This window comes from Macrobrachium nipponense, chromosome 19 (genome assembly GCF_015104395.2).
Source record: "Macrobrachium nipponense isolate FS-2020 chromosome 19, ASM1510439v2, whole genome shotgun sequence".
Lineage (NCBI taxonomy): Eukaryota > Metazoa > Arthropoda > Malacostraca > Decapoda > Palaemonidae > Macrobrachium > Macrobrachium nipponense.
The window spans coordinates 32719643-32735843 of NC_061088.1; the positions used below are offsets into that span (position 1 = coordinate 32719643).

The 16201-nt window shown below is 41.5% G+C and overlaps 1 protein-coding gene across 1 annotated transcript in view; it reads left to right on the plus strand.

The window, feature by feature from the left end:
* Nucleotides 1–16201, plus strand: part of LOC135215758 (protein capicua homolog) — a 185338-nt gene that overhangs the window by 105047 nt on the left and 64090 nt on the right.

Below are 16201 nucleotides of genomic sequence, written 5' to 3' on the forward strand. Positions count from 1 at the left end.
CGTCCAAGTTCTTTGATTTTTTGGAAATCCAAGTCTCGGCTTGGATTTCTCTCCAGTCTGAAGTAACCATGAAGATTCTACAACATCCCAGCCAGGGTTGATGCTGTTTGTTCTTTTGAGAGATTCTGGATGTTCGGGGACATGTTCCAGCTTGGAACTTGTCGTCTTGTTGCTCTCTCTCTTGTGTCTTAGTCACCTTAGTTCCAGACTTACACAGACTTGTTACATATCCATGGGCATGTTTTTCCGAGAGAAGTGTTGATATTGTTCTCTCACAGACATATCTACCCTTCATGTACATGGACGTGTTCTTGTGGTGATGATCATTGCTCTTCTCCCCCTATGAAGTCTCTCATTTGCCTTCGAGAGCTTCTCGTTTTAAGTCTCATTCACCTGCTAGATCCAGGATTTCCTCACCTGTTGTTCATGTTTGCAGACATGGTTTTTAAGTGATGGACTTGATGCTCATAGCTGATGTGCTTCTTCAGCTATTCATGATTGAGAGACAGAGAAGTCTTTCTCCAATTTCAAGATACCAAGGCGTTCTTCTCTTGTTCTCCTAGGAGGTCTTACGTTTGTCGTTCACCTTCTAGTCAAAGGTCATGATTTGTCTAAGCTAATGTGTGTCATGCTTCTGTTTCTCTTTCTGTCAGATAACGCATACATTGTCCATTATTGTCACATGTCCGTATACGTGACTCTTCACAATCAGAAACACGCCTGTGCAATGGCTTTTGGTCACGTAGATATGTCCGACGAAGTTGCCATGGTAGCGTCTGACAGGTGTGCTATATCCTACGTTTTGGATTGAATCGGACCTTCAACCTACCACAGTTCATTTGTGTAATGTCCAATAGTGGATTGTCAACCTATCCACCTGTCATCCAGCACGTCTGTGTAATTCCTTCTGGCCACAAGCAAACGACTGATGGGAGTTCCCTTGGTAGCGTCTGACGGATGTTCCACGTCTTCAAAATACAAGATCACTCTTCAACTGTTGTGTCCTTAAGAACAAATCTATTGATTCATTCAGTGAAGTCTGTACAGCCTTTATTGTGGGAATTGAAAGTCTTTGTGCTCACCCAAGTCTTCAACCCTTCCCAGGTAGGAAGAATTCTTGTTTAATCATTCATTTACATTTGAATTTTTTTACCAGAATATTGACCTGACACTTCTTTGAGATTCAGACCTACTCAACTGGTTAGGTATTGAGTCTAGACAAAGAAGACTTCAAGACAAAGGAAGGATGAGGAGCTAATGCCCTTTTCTAACTTAGCCTAGCCTAAGTGGTTGAGTTCTTGCAAGTGATTGAGTTCTTAGCCTAGCCTGGCTTGTTTGAACTTACCTTAACCATCTTAGCCTAGTCTAAGTAGTTGAGTTACTGAGTTCTTAGCCTAGCCTTGTTAGTTCGAACCTACCGTAACCATCGTAGCCTAGCCTAAGTAGTTGAGTTCTTAGCTTAGCAAGTTACTGAGTTCTTAGCCTAGCCTGGCTAGTTCAAATCTACCTTTTCCATCATAGCCTAGCCTAGCCTAGCCTAGTCTAGCCTAGCCTAGTCTAAACTAGTTAGTTTGACCCTTATTTTCCATCTTAGCCTAGCATAAGTGGTTGAGGTCTTAGCCTAGCCTAGCTAGTTCAAACCTATCTTATCCCTTAGAAGCCGGAATAAAACATCAATATTTAGCACTCTAGTCCAGAAAAACTGAGGTTGACCAATTTAAGATAAAAATGCATCAATGGAAAGAGGCAGATATACAAATGCACATAGTGTAAGAAAAACAAGGTTACAGAATTTTCCCTGCCTTCCACTCAAAGTTGAAAATGACAATTTTTAACCCCTTGTGGGCCCTCTTTTACAACACTATTGTAAATTTTATCTAGTTATACATGTTTTTTTAATAATTTTATTTTATTTTGTAAAATTGTAATTACAGTTCACACAATATCAAAACAGATAAGAAATAACATCAGTAACAAATCTTGAGCATAGTTGTTGTTAAATATTTACTTACGTTTACCGAGAATGAAGATGCAGTAACTTTTTTGGATTATACATCTCTTTTCTAGTATTTCTTTGCACTTTTATTTACAAAATTACAATTATAATTGACACACTATCACAAAAGATAAAAACTTAAACCTTCAGCAACTCCTTTGTATGTTTGAGGGGAGTTGAGCAAATTTATAAAAAGATGTCATGTGAGACAGAGAGGCATTATACATGCTTTGAAGTCAAAATCCCAACTAACGCTCTCATGAGCTGCCCAGTTGTTTTTAGATGGCCTAAAAGTTGCCATCAGTGAATTTATGAGCTATAGAAGCACTGGCACCTCTTTTCAGTCTGATTCCCCCAAGTCGAGGGTGCATGATATTATTACTCACCATGAGTGATTCCATCTACCACCCAAAACCTGTTATTGCTACTCGTGAACTTGTCTGTGCATTAAGGGCTAACCGTCTTGGCCTAACCTAAGTAGTCGAGTTCTTACCCTGGCAAGTGGTTGAGTTCTTAGCCTAGCCTAGTCTAGCCTATTTAGTTCAAACTTTCCTTTCCATCTTAACCTAGCAAGTGGTTGGGTTCTTAGCCGTGCCTAACTTAACTAGGTTGAACCTAATTTTACCATCTTAATCTACCCTAAGTGGTTAATTTCTTAGGCTAGCCTAGCCTAGCATAGCCTGAGCTAACTAATTCAGACTTGTTCCTACTGATTTGGCCTAGCATAAGGGGTTGGGTTCAGCCTTGCATAAGGGGTTGGGTTCAGCCTTGCATAAGGGGTTGGGTTCTAGGCCTAGCCTACCTAGCTCAAACAAATCTCTTAATCCTAGCATAGCCTAAGTGTTGGAGGTCTTGGTAGCCTAGCTGGTTTGAGCTTATTTTTATGAGGCCTGGTCTTTGATTTCCCGAAGTGTGTTCTTGTGCTTCATGAATTTTGCAAGAAGCATTTTCCATTCTTCAAGAGGTTGGGTTGCGGTTTGGTTAGGTTAGGTTAGGTTGGATTAAATTCCTAGCTTAACCCACCTTACATATCCAAGTAACTAAACAAGTACTGTATCTCAATCTTAGTTGTTCTTGTCTCTGCAGGAGTTAGATTGTCTTTAGTACTGCGCTATGTTGCTCAGAAATGTCACCATGGTGGTTCCTTAGTCAAAAGGGGCGGCCTTGTCCTATCATCACAGGATGTCTCCTTGAGTGAGGAGCATACTGAACGTATGTCATCATAGGGGGTCACCTCATAGCCGTCCCCTTTGTTGGAAATGCACGTTCCTTTGGCAGCGCAAGGACATCTCTGTGTACAGTGCAAGTACTTTGACAGTGCACAAAGTGACAGTAGGATATGTAGAATATATCTGCCAGTAGCACATTATCCTATTGTCTCCTCTGTCTCCTTGGACAAGACTCATGTTAGACTTCTTCACTTCACAGTTCAACAGGAAGCTAGAGGTCTACTGTACATGGTCCAAGGTTTGTTCATTGCGGCAGAAGATTCTCTTTGCATATTGGGAATGTTCTGGGAGGTCAAATGATGGAGTGCTGTACCTACCTTTCTTGAATATGTAATTGAAGACCCAGAAAAGTTGTCTTCAACTCCAACACGATGTGGAGTTCTTTGTCCTGTATGCTCCATATCCGCGAGGCCAGGAGCTCTTCGAGATCAGCATTCCAGCATTCACAGGGGCTGACCCGGAGGGGTTGGATGAAGAGGAACTCACTTTGTCAGAATCCAAAGTCTTTGGCTGACCCTAGTAGCTCCTTGTGGCACCAAGCTGAGTGGCCAAGAGAGATTTCCTCCGTGGGGGGGGTAGTGCTGTCAGTGGACCTCATGTGGTGCACTGTAGGCATTACTTAAGGTTCTTTCCAGCTTTCCAGCGTGCCTTCGGCCCTAGCTGCAACCACTTTCGTTCCTTTTACTCTACCTCCTTTCATTTATCGTTCTTCGTCTTACTTTCCACCCTCTCCTAACACTTGATTCATAGTGCAACTGCGAGGTTTTCATCCTGTTACACTTTTCAAACCTTTTACTGTCAATATCCATTTCAGTGCTGAATAACCTCATTGGTTCCAGTCTTTGACCTTTGGCCTAAGTTCTATATTCAACGCAACCCAACCCAACCGAGAGAGAATCCGCCATAGCTCAGCCTTCGGTAGATCTAGGGTACCTATCCGCGGCGGCCCAGACTATGGCAGTTGCGGTTTTTCTATGCAGTTTTACCTCCTGAACAAGAATTTTAAGTAATATTTATTCGGACGACTGTAATTAACCCCCAGGGGCCAGTACTAAACACTGCGAAATACATTGGACGCCCCAATCCCTAGTGGATGTTGTATCCGCGGCTGCGTTTCTTGCAGGGTAATTCTAAAAAATAGTTCTGCACAAACTGCAAGGAACGTAACCGCGGATACGACATCCACTAGGGATTGGGGCGTCCAATGTATTTCGCCGTTTTTAGTACTAGCCCCTGGGGGTTAATTGCAGTCGTCCGAATAAATATTAATTTAAATTCTTGTTCAGTAAGTAAAATAACATAGGAAAACATCAATTGGCATAGTCTAGGCCACCGCAGATTGCTTCTGTAGAAATACCCAGCCTTCTTTGCAGGTCTCCTGTGGAGAGATGCCACCAATCAGTAGAATCCTTAACTCCTCATGTCTGGAGTCTGTCCATTTTCTCTTCTGAGCTGGAAATCTTTTCTGCGAGCATTGACTCGGATGTCAGGCTAGTACTTCAGAGGATCTTGATCAGCTTTATAAAAGATGAGCCATCAGCTGCTGTGATTGGTGTCATCAAAAGGATTTCTCTCCACTCAGATTTCCTGTACAGTAGACAAGATCTTATGGATATTTTGTCTGAACAGAGGAAGTTCTTTATGTTGATACTGGTGAGCGGCTACAGAGCTGACTTGTGATTAATTCTCTGAAGGATGTGGACATCACTTTGCCTTGAAGATTCTCAGTGTGGTGCAAGAGCTTTTAGTGGTCTTGTTTGGCTAGGAAACTGACCTCCTATGTGGGACCTTACTCTGGTAATGAGTAGTTTCAAGCTCCTTCAAGCCCATGTGCCAATTGCCTTGCAGGACACTGACTTTGGAAACAGTTTTCCTGCTGACCTTAGATTTCTTGGAAGAGTTGGAGAGCTTCAGGCCCAGGCTTGTGACGTATACTTACAACGGGGTGAGGTTGATAGCTATCGAACTTCCCCGGAATTTGTTGCTAAGACCCAGATTCCTGTAGTTCACAATAACAGCTTTGCCTCCTTTTCCGTTCCTCATGATGCAAAGTTTGTCATTAGGAACTTGTAAAGGTTTCTGCTGTGACCCATCAAAACGCTGCATTATCTGAATGTCTCATCACCGAGAGTTTAGTTGTCATAGATTTTATGTTGACACAAGCCAGGTCAAGGAAGAGGTGTCATAGAATACACTTTCGTTTATCTACCCAAGGTGATTATTGCATGCAGAAGTGCATACCAGAGGATTAGGTTCTTCCCTGGCATTTTAGAAGAACTTATCTGTTTATAGGATTTTGAATGCTGGTTCCTGACTGCATCAAACCACTTCACTTTCTTCTACCTGAAGGATGTTGCCTACATCCTTGGGCATTTTTTTTTCTTTCTTTTAGGGGTCTAGTGGTAGCTGTTCAACAAGTGTGACTCATCCAGTGCCCCTTGCAGGACAGTTTGTGTCTTGCCCAAGGTGATTGTGTAGAGTAGGGAATGAGTGAGATGATTGGTCTTTTTTTTTTTTTTTTTTTTTTTTTTTTTTTTTTTTTTTTACCTTTTTTCCTTTATTCATACCTATGGGTGGTTTGAAGAATAGATACATCATACGGTGGAACTGTCTTGATGCAGGTGAGCATTGCAGCCATACTAATACTGTTAAATTGCTTTTTTCATGTTCTATGCAGCATACAAATCTGCATCTCGGTAGCTTCAACACTTTTCTCCAGTAATTGGAGTGAGGAGTGGTGACAACCCGTTTCTTGTGGCTAACATGGTTTGTTGCTTGAACAGATATAGTTCTTTTTTACTTATATGTATACAGTGAATCTGGATATGTTTCATTGGATTTAAACCCAGTGGGTTGAGTGTTAGATATCCATATATCTTAACATTTCAAAGGCTTAGGTCCTTTGGTTTAGAATACTCATTTCTAAGAATGATCAGGTGTGCCGAACGTATAGTCAGTTCAGGATTCTCATACCTCCCCCCAAGTGTGAGTCCATCCTTATTGTTAAGACCAAAGGTTTGTTCCACGTATGAACAAAGGACAAATTTTTTATTAATTTTATTTTTCATAGCTAACAAACCTGAGATCTTAACATTGACTGCCCACCTCTAGCCACCCCTCTTATGCTTCATCTTGGGTTGGAAGAAAGACTGAGCATCACTGGATTCAGTAGTACTATTCTAAAATAAGTAACTATATAGTAAATATAATTTCAAATCATCTTACAACACGGGAAAACATTAATAGATGTTAAATACACACCAAATGCATTACAGTATGAGCAGAACACTGCACAAATTTATGTAGGCCAAAGAAAACGTACATGTCTGAATGATAGGGGATACTTAAGAGTAACAGTTGTAGGCTTGAACTTAATTCTGCAACATGACTGAATTAATATTAGGGTGTTGTGGGATGATACTTTGAGATATATTTTTGTTTGAACTGTCAAGTTTGTTGATGAACTGTAAAAGTAGGCAGTTATAAGCAGAGCTGGGCACATCACTTGTTTGGGGGTTTGGTATTGTGTCTATGTCAATCACTCATTGGGGGGGGGGGGGGGGGGGGGGGGGGGGGGGGGGGGGGGGGCAGGGGGGGGGGGGGGGGGGGGGGGGGGGGGGGGGGGGGGGGGGGGCATTTGCTTCGGCGTCAATTAACTAATTAATCTAATTTACATGAAACATCATATATAGAATATATACTATAAAATAGATATTTATATTCAATTTTTTAATTTTATATATATTTTATTTATTTTCAATAATTTATTTTATTTGTCTTTGATATTTTTGTTTGGATTATTCAATTAAAAGTAAAACTCGGCCTCATCTATTTTTATTTTATACTTAGTTAGTTTAGTTAGTTGATTAATTTTATTTTTGTTACTGTATCATAATCATAGTACATATCACAGCAGTACAAACTTAAACTACAATCTATAAACTATTAGCCTAATAGGGTATAAATCATATAATAAATAAATAATTATTTGAATAGAAGTAGTTATTAGTTAAGTACGTACGGTAACTCTCTCTCTCTCTCTCTCTCTCTCCTCTCTCTCTCTCTCTCTCTCTCTCTCTCTCTCTCTCTCTCTCTCTCTCTCTCTCCAAATTTAGTTTTTGTACATTCAACTTCCCTGTCAGATATATACTTAGCTATAGACTCCGTCGTCCCGACAGAAATTCGAATTTCGCGGCACACACTACAGGTAGGTCAGGTGATCTACCACCCTGCCGCTGGGTGGCAGGAATAGGAACCATTCCTGTTTACAAATCAGATTTTCTCTGTCGCCGGTGCCTACAACATCGTTGTTGGTACCTCCTGACTTGATTTTCGTTTTTCATCGCCATCGATCTTCTGGGCTATCTCTTGCAGGGAGTACTGGGTCTTTGGTTTGGCATACGCTTTTAGTAACTTTTTAATGAATTTGGCTTCAAATTTTCGAAGAAAATTTTACGTGAAACTACCGATTTTTTCGGTAGATACTCACATATTTTTCAATAAAGGGAAAGAATATCTTTTCACTAATACGTTTAAGAATTGTTAAAACTTGATTGAGGAAATATAAACACACTAACTTCCTACTTAAGGTAGTCAGAAAGCATATGACTAGAAACGTTTCCTTTAGAAGCTCTAATAAGTCTCGTGCTAACGAGCAGTTAAGAGTATTAACAGTACTAGTAGTTGTTGCATCCTCATCACCTTCTTACCTCACAGAAACTACAAATTCATCTTGTGCAAATTTGAAGAATAAATGGAGGGAGCTCAAAATGCGAGCTCTTAAAAAAGGTAAGAAGTGAATATAGTGTTCCCAGTGCAGTGGAGGGTGCGTTCTGATCGGCTCTGTCTCGCTCCCAGGCCTAGACCTCTTCCAAGCTCCCAGGCCCAGAGGAGAAGGAATGTCGAAAGCCTTACGGAGGTTACGGAGAATCCCCACCGATCAGGCGTCCCCTCGGCAGGATCTGGAGCATCCCAGACTGCTAAGGATCGCCATTGCAAAGGCATCCTTAAAAAGTGCGTCTCTTCTTCCGATTCTTCATCTTACATCCAAAAAGACAAAGAATGGACATGTTTGGAGTTCGGATGATCTATCGCGTTCTCTGGAAACTAAGAGAACCCTGAGCACCAACCAGGAGCGAAGCACCAACCGATGAGGCTCCAGCCAGGCGCGAGCCGCGTTCCAACAGCCAGGCGCGAGCCGCGTTCCAGCAGCTGGACGCGAGCCGCCTTCCAGCAACCAGGCGCGAGCCGCGTTCCAGCAGCCAGGCGCGAGGCGCCTGAGTTCCTGTCTGCTGATCTGCAATCTTCCAAGAAGTGTGAAAGGAGCCTTCTAAGCAAGTAGAGCCTAGCAGGCATAAGGATCTGTCCAGGCACGTGGAACTTTCCAGGCGCGAGGAGCCTAGCAGGCGCTCGGAACTATCCAGGCGCGCGGAACCTCCCACACAAGCGGAACGTTCCAGGCGCGAGTCGCCTTCCAGGCTCGCGGAACATTCCAGGCGCGCGGAACTTTCCAGGCGCGAGGCGCCAGGATATCCCGAATCGCCTTATGAGAGAGAGAGGTCAGTCGCGAGGCTCCTCTTTTTAGTTTTTAGCAAGATCAGCCTTCTCCTGGCAAAGGCGCAAGATGTCGCACAGGCGGCCGTCGCTTTTGTCAGGATGATTCTGAGAGAAGCCCTTCTCCAATATTCAGAAGGCTGCTGTAACAGGCAGTTCCTCTCAGCGTGGACTCTCTCCTTCATTCATATTCTTCCCTCATTATGACGAGGCAAGAGCTACGGGAGTTTTTCTTAATAAGAATCTCATCTATTCGGCGTTCGGGAATGACTGCGGAAAGTGAACATCAATCTTCCTTCCGTAAGCTCAAGATCTGAACAGGAATCCTGTCCCTTCCGCAATTTATGTGGAAATCACGAAGACTTAACGAGTTCCTGGATTAACTTCCTTCCTTAGGAAGATATTAAACGTATTGTCAAGTAAGTGCATAACACATAATTGACAAAAAATGTATACTCTTTGTATCTTAATGGGTTAGTTCTCATTGACAAAGATCTGAATACATCTTATTGCGTAAGCATATAAGCTCTCTTGGACAAGATTCGGAGGAGCTCTCATTCATTGATTAGAGGCTCTTCCAGGTAATAGACGCGTAGAATACGTCCTTATGTCCAAGAGAATAGGAAGCTTAAGAGATTTTCTTCGATCCTCGGTTCTCACTTGGGATCTCCTTCGGCTAATACTAATTCATTCCTTTGACGAAAAGAACGAAGATAGTAAATTTCCATTCTCTCTGCCTCGGCGAGGAAAGAATGTAGTAGAGAATTTGGTGTATAGGACTACTGTATGGTCAAGTCATATGCGCATAACGTAGTTACCTCTATGGTAGGCAACTGAATTCCCTGTATCCTTCCAGGAGTTTCCTAGGTAAGGACTACGCTTAAAGGGTTTGTTACGACAACACCGACTCAGCTTCTGTATTTAACGAAGGTTGTTTCGCTTAGATATGCATTATTGAGAACTTCCTTAGGCTCGATAATAATTTTATCATATTCCTTCATTGAATAGAGTAACTGGCAACTCGGGAAGTACGGCGAGATAGCGAACGAAGACTGCTATCACTGTAGGCCAACACAGTACCATCTAGTTCTCGGTCATGAGCGGTTGGTTACATCTCTCTCTCCTACGGGATTGACTGGCTAACCGTATCTCTCCCCTACAATCACGGACTTAGCCTCGAATTGAGGGGATTTGTAGGCAAACATGAATAACATTGTCTGCGTTTTGCTAAGAAGCTTTCAATAGAAAGATTTCTTGCAACCCTTCAATGCTGTTTACCGCAATGTAACAGAATTATAGAGGATTCTAACGCGGCAGAGCACTATACGTATTATATAATGCTCTCATGCTTACGAAAGCATAGCCTTATTAGAGAACGCAGGCTCAGTGAGAAGATGGATGAGTCTGATGGGAACCATTTTCTTCGTGGCAGAAGTTTGTTTCCCTGAATGGACTATATTACGCCTATAAAGTTTTTTCCTACCAAGAAACGGAAATAACTTATGAGAGGGTGCCGGGTACCATGACAGAGGTACAGATGTTCTGGCACATAGTCTAAAAGAATTGCAAGCAATTTAGGTGACTTGATAATTTCTCGATGTAGTGAGTTGTTAACCGAAGGGTTCAGTAGCCTCTCTAACAGCAGGCTCGGTAACGACACGATTCGTTCCTGATTTCGTTCCCCGTCTAACTGGAGGGGGGTTCGATCCCAAGGAGGGACGAAATGAATTTTTAAATCAATTAGGCCAATTCCACAGCTCTCTCATATCTCAAGGAGCATCAAGAATCTCTCTCTTTTTTTTTTTTTTGCCCCTGTTCGCGTTAACAAGAGAGAACCTGTTTGGAACACAGACACGGAACGTAACGATCCTTAAGAGGTTCGCTGCACGATGTTGCACGTCCGTGAGAACCTTCTCGATCGATGATAATAACTATTAACGTCTGTCTAATATTAGTTGGAAAGAGAGTTGTGGAAACCTGCGAGACGTCTTCTTCATAGATCTCTTCGCAATGTTGAAGACGAAGAGGCTTCCTCTAGACTGCTTCCTTATTCTCTATCCAAGAGCGGTAGCAATATACGCCATCCTTTAGTTTGAAAGGGGAAAAATATTAGTCTTTTTTTCTCCTATATATAAATTGTTAACAGATATATTAAGATAATTCCTGGCATCAGGGGAAGAGAGGATGATGCTTTTCGCCCCATTTTGGCCTTCGAGAGGCTGGATTCACAGAGGTCACGTCCTTCTTACAGCACTTTTCTAAAGGCTTTCCCAAGAGAGTCGGGCTACTCTATCAGCCTCACTTAGAAAGGGACCTTAAGAACCTCTCCACTCTGAGTCTGTCTGCGTGCAGACTGACGAGAAGTTGACATGAATGAGAGGATTTTTCAAGGTGAATGACAAGTGTCATGGCCAAGACAAAGAAGTGCTGCAGATCGTGCTGGGTTGAATGAGGAAACTGTCCTCTTCCGATACCTCTGTGATCCACATGGCGGTTTTCTTCCCTTTCTGAGAGAAGAATCACCTTTGTATATTATCTGCTATCAAAGAATACAGTAGCAGGCTATACTCTGTCTCTATAAAGGGACTTAGAGATAGCAGAGGACTAAGATCTTCGGGATTTTATACGATACCTCAATACGACCAAGAGTAGGATAACATGTACTTCGAGTTGGGATCTTTTCCGTGTTCTGACAAGTTGGAACCTTTCCTCATAAAGCTTCTTTTAGAAATTTCATGAGGGAATTCATTTTTTCTCCTGACCTTACCAACTACCAAGAGGACAAGTGAATTTTTGTGTATTGGAATCTCGCATCAGATTCAATGGAGACTCGGCGATTGGTTCTTGCCAGCATAGTATGTCTGGCAAAGAACTAAAACCCTTCTAATCGTGGCTCAGAGCTTTGAAGTCAAGGGACTTTCCCCAATTGATAAGGGAAGAGATAGAAGGGTCTATTTGCCCAGGTAGGGTACGTAAGTTTTATCTTCAGCAGAAGAAATGGCTTAACGTTTGCCTACAGAGTCTTTGGGGTGCGATGAGGGCTCGAAGCGCTTCCCAGAAGGTACTCAGAGGGACACGACAAGAGCCAAGAAAGCCCTGGATTCGCCCACTTTCGGCTCAGAGTCTTCTTCGACTTCCAGGCTCCATCCCCTCCTTCGGGCAAGGAATAGATCTCGTTAGCAACAGAAGCACTCACGAAGGATCCTCCTCGGAGGAAGACTTCTCTCTCGTCCTGTTTAGATATCCTATCGTCTACTGGATGTAACTGGCTACAAGCGCCTCCCCTCGTCCTGAGCCAGAGGCTCCAGGTAGAAGAGTTCTTTCCACCCTTCTCCAGTCTCCTGATAAACTATTGTGGTTTGTTCAGGATCCTCGGGCAACGAAGTGCCAACCAGGCGCCAAATGCCAAACAGGCGAAAAACGCCAGAGACAGACAGCTCGATTGAACGCGTTTATTGTCTGATGCGGAGAAGGAGCGGGCCTCCAACCTGGCGCAAATGCGCCAGAGGCGAACAGATCGGACAGGTGAGAGTGTCTGATGTGGACATCGCCAGCCAGCCTCGAGACTATAGCCAAGCTCGAAGCTCCAGCAAGTGGGGAGGAGCCAGCCAGGTACCAGGCACCAGCCAGGCTCCAGGCTTCATCCAGAAGAGATCCATATCAAAGAACGCCCTGGCCTTCTTTGAGACAAGTGTGATCTCCAAAGCACTTGATAAGTGCCTTGATGATTCCTTCAAACAGCTGAGAATTAAAAGCGCATGAAGTGCGAGCTTTTGCGAATTCTTGTTCTTTCCATAACTATATGTTATAAAGGACATAATAGCTGTCACATACAGGAGATACAACTCTGTGTTGACTTCCCATTACTCGAAGGATGTCAAGATAACCTACGAGAGATCCTTCTCTCTTGGTTTATATGTGTCTGCGGATATGTTGCTTGGATAGGGAGCTGATACTGATCCTTAACTAGTGAGTTCAATTTTATTTAACGTCGAGTTTTTTTTTGGGGTTGTTTGAAAGGAGTTTGGGGATAACTTTTCAATTTAAGTACTAACCCTCGTGTTAGGATCAGGTGATCGGGATCGGTATTGTGCTCCTTAATTATGCCACTAGGCAAGGTTTGTTGTCATGTAAGTGGATAAGACCCCATTGACAAATGCCATCAGGCTCTGTCGAGCAAGTGGATAAGACCCTATCGACAGATCCACAAGAACTCTTAGCCAGAGGTCACATCCTCGCTGAGGCTCTTGAGGCGAAGCAGACTCCTAGGCAGTAGCCATAAAGTCTTCCGCCTAAACAAGTAGGAACCAAGGTTTTATTTATTACCTACAACGTATGTTGTTTACCTGTCTATTCAGTAAATAGCTGTCTCTTACCCCTTACCCACCATGGTGTGAATCAGCTAAGTATATATCTGACAGGGAAGTTGAATGTACAAAAATGATATTGTTATGATACAATAAAGTTTTGTACATGCTTACCTGGCAGATATATACGATTAATGGCCCACCCAGCCTCCCCTCAGGAGACAGGTGGAAGAGAAAATCTGATTTGTAAACAGGAATGGTTCCTATTCCTGCCACCCAGCGGCAGGGTGGTAGATCACCTGACCTACCTGTAGTGTGTGCCGCGAAATTTGAATTTCTGTCGGGATGACGGAGTCTATAGCTAAGTATATATCTGCCAGGTAAGTATGTACAAAACTTTATTGTATCATAACAATATCATTTTTACTAGAAAATGAGAAGTCCCATAAAAAACAAAACAAAAAAAATTAAATTGGTACTAAAGCAAGATGATTACATAAAATTTCAATTTTTACAAATTTTGTGATGTAAGAAATCCAAGAATTTTCAATTAGACAACAATTACGGCATTAAAATAATCACATTCACAGTTATTATTGGATTTCATTTCAATAATTAATTTGGAGAGAGTGAAAGGGAGAGAGGTGTAATGAGTGTAGGCTACTGTAGTGGTGATGAGTTTATTCATCACACTTTGCATTCACCACTTTTGTTTTCATCACACAATCACCACACAAAATTTTATATTCACCAAAACTTGTATTCACCACACTGGATCAGCACATTGTATTCATCACATTGTATTTCATCACATTTTGCAATCACCACACTTTGTATTCACCACACAATTTCAACACTGTCACAATATATTCACATTTTGCCAGCCACCTCATATATCTCCAGCCTGTCCTGGAGATATAAGAGGGGAAAATGGCGCAAAATTGTATTTCCGACAATGTGTCTGCGCCAACATCATTGCGACACTTTTAACTTTAGCATCATTGCATTAAGGGGGCCGGCTGGCTAATGCCATTCTTTAAGGACAGTACTTTGATATTCATACCTCTTAATAAGGTGACTTGGGACATCTCCAAACCGCATATGATTTTTGCCTCTGACCTTCGGTTTTGTGACGCCAGGGCGATTTATCCCGAAAATAACCATTTTTCAAATTCTATCTCCTCCCTTGATATTTAATATTAAGACCTGGGATTACTACCATATATAGACCTGATGTAGACTCCAATCAAATGAAGAGTTTTTTTTCTAAAAGTCATTTTTTTTATATAAATTTTTCATTATGGTAAATTAAGAAAACAAAATTTATAAAAAAAGACGAAACAAAAATTGGAAAAAAGGGCTTCATTTGATTGTTCTATTATGTCTTTCTTAGTTATATACCAAATTCCAATGTTATAGCTTTAAAACTAAGTGAGAAGATAGATTTTGAAGGTCAATAACTATAGTTTTGAGATACGGGCATTCAAAGTTTTTCTTTGTATTTTTATAATGACAATGTTAATAAATAATGATTATTATGAATGTATATTTCTTTTTTGTGTATTAATAAACCAAAACTATTTTATTCATCATAATTTAATCATAAATGATGATCCCTTTGCTCATATATCGTAGCTTGGGGCACTGCGTCAGGCAAGACAGGGCACTCCTTCCTACGCAACTCTCTCTCTCTCCTTCACTAACTCGGCTTATTACAGTGAATTTTCTTCTTCTGTATGTTACCTAGATGTTTTCCTAGTATTTTCCGTTTTGTCATGATGAAATTCTTGCCGAAACAAAAATAAACAAACGTAAATGCAAGAGAATGTCAAGAGGTGAAATTCGAAGTTGTACCCTCTTTTATTATGAATTTCATATTCCTTTTTGGGTATTAATAAGCCCAAACTATGTTATTTATCATAAATTAAGATCTCTTTGCTCAAAGATCATAGCCTTGGGGACAGTGTGACGTGTGCTTCAGGCAAGATAGGCTAGTTTACTTACTACGCAACCCTCCCTCTCTCTCTTCACTAACTACGCTAATATCGCATATATTATAATATTCTGTAATCATATTATAGCGAATTTTCATCATCTTTATGTTAGCGAGATGTTTTCCTTGTCTTTTCCTCATTGGCATGATGAAATTCTTGCCGAAACATAGATAAGCATATATAAAAAGCAAGCGAATGTCAGAGCTGAAACTCGAACATGTAGTCTACTTGACGTTTGTGCTCCTACTGATCATGGTTGAACTTGATACTTCCCTCTGCGACCCACGGAATCTCTACAGATGCCATTTCTCACAATTTCTTTGATAATAATTATCAAAATTTACGATAACAGAAGAAATATTGCATTTTCTTGTACGGATGAATGTTTTAGGCTTATTGAGTTATGTTTACTAATTACCCTGTAACTACGAAAGTAAGACGAAATTTGACAAAATATTTTGTATACGTATTCTCAATTGCTATATGAAGCTCCATGAATTTTTTCATGACTGCATTTTTCGCCCTATACCACCATATAGGGGTTCCGGCCTTAAATGGTCGTTCCGTCGTCAACACAATAGCGCAACTGGTGACGCAAGTGCCCAGGACTGGTTATAAGCATTTTCGGGATGTAGTATATAGCTGCCTTAAGAGTAACAGAAGTAGGAGAACACTGTAATGCAAGGTTACTTTGGGTGGTTTGGGATGATGATTTGGGATATACAGTGGACCCCCCATATTCGTGTTCTCCGGATTCGCGGACTCACACATTCGCGGATTTCTCTCGGGAACGTTTCCCCGCATTATTCGCGGAAAATTCGCGCATTCGCGGTATTTTTCTATGAGAAATATCCACAAATTCCTGGTTTTTGTGATCAATTTCATCATAAAATGCACTTTTTGTGATAAAACTATTAAAAAAACCAAGTATGAAAATTTTTAGTGGTTTTTCTTAAGTTTTAACTAACGAAATAGGCTGTTTTTAGCGCTTTTATAGGGGTTCCAAACATTCGCGGATTCTAACTATTCACGGGGGGGTCTGGTATGCATCCCCCGCGAATACGGGGGGAACACTGTACTTGTGTTTGAAATAGAATTAAATTGTTTTTGTATGATGATTTA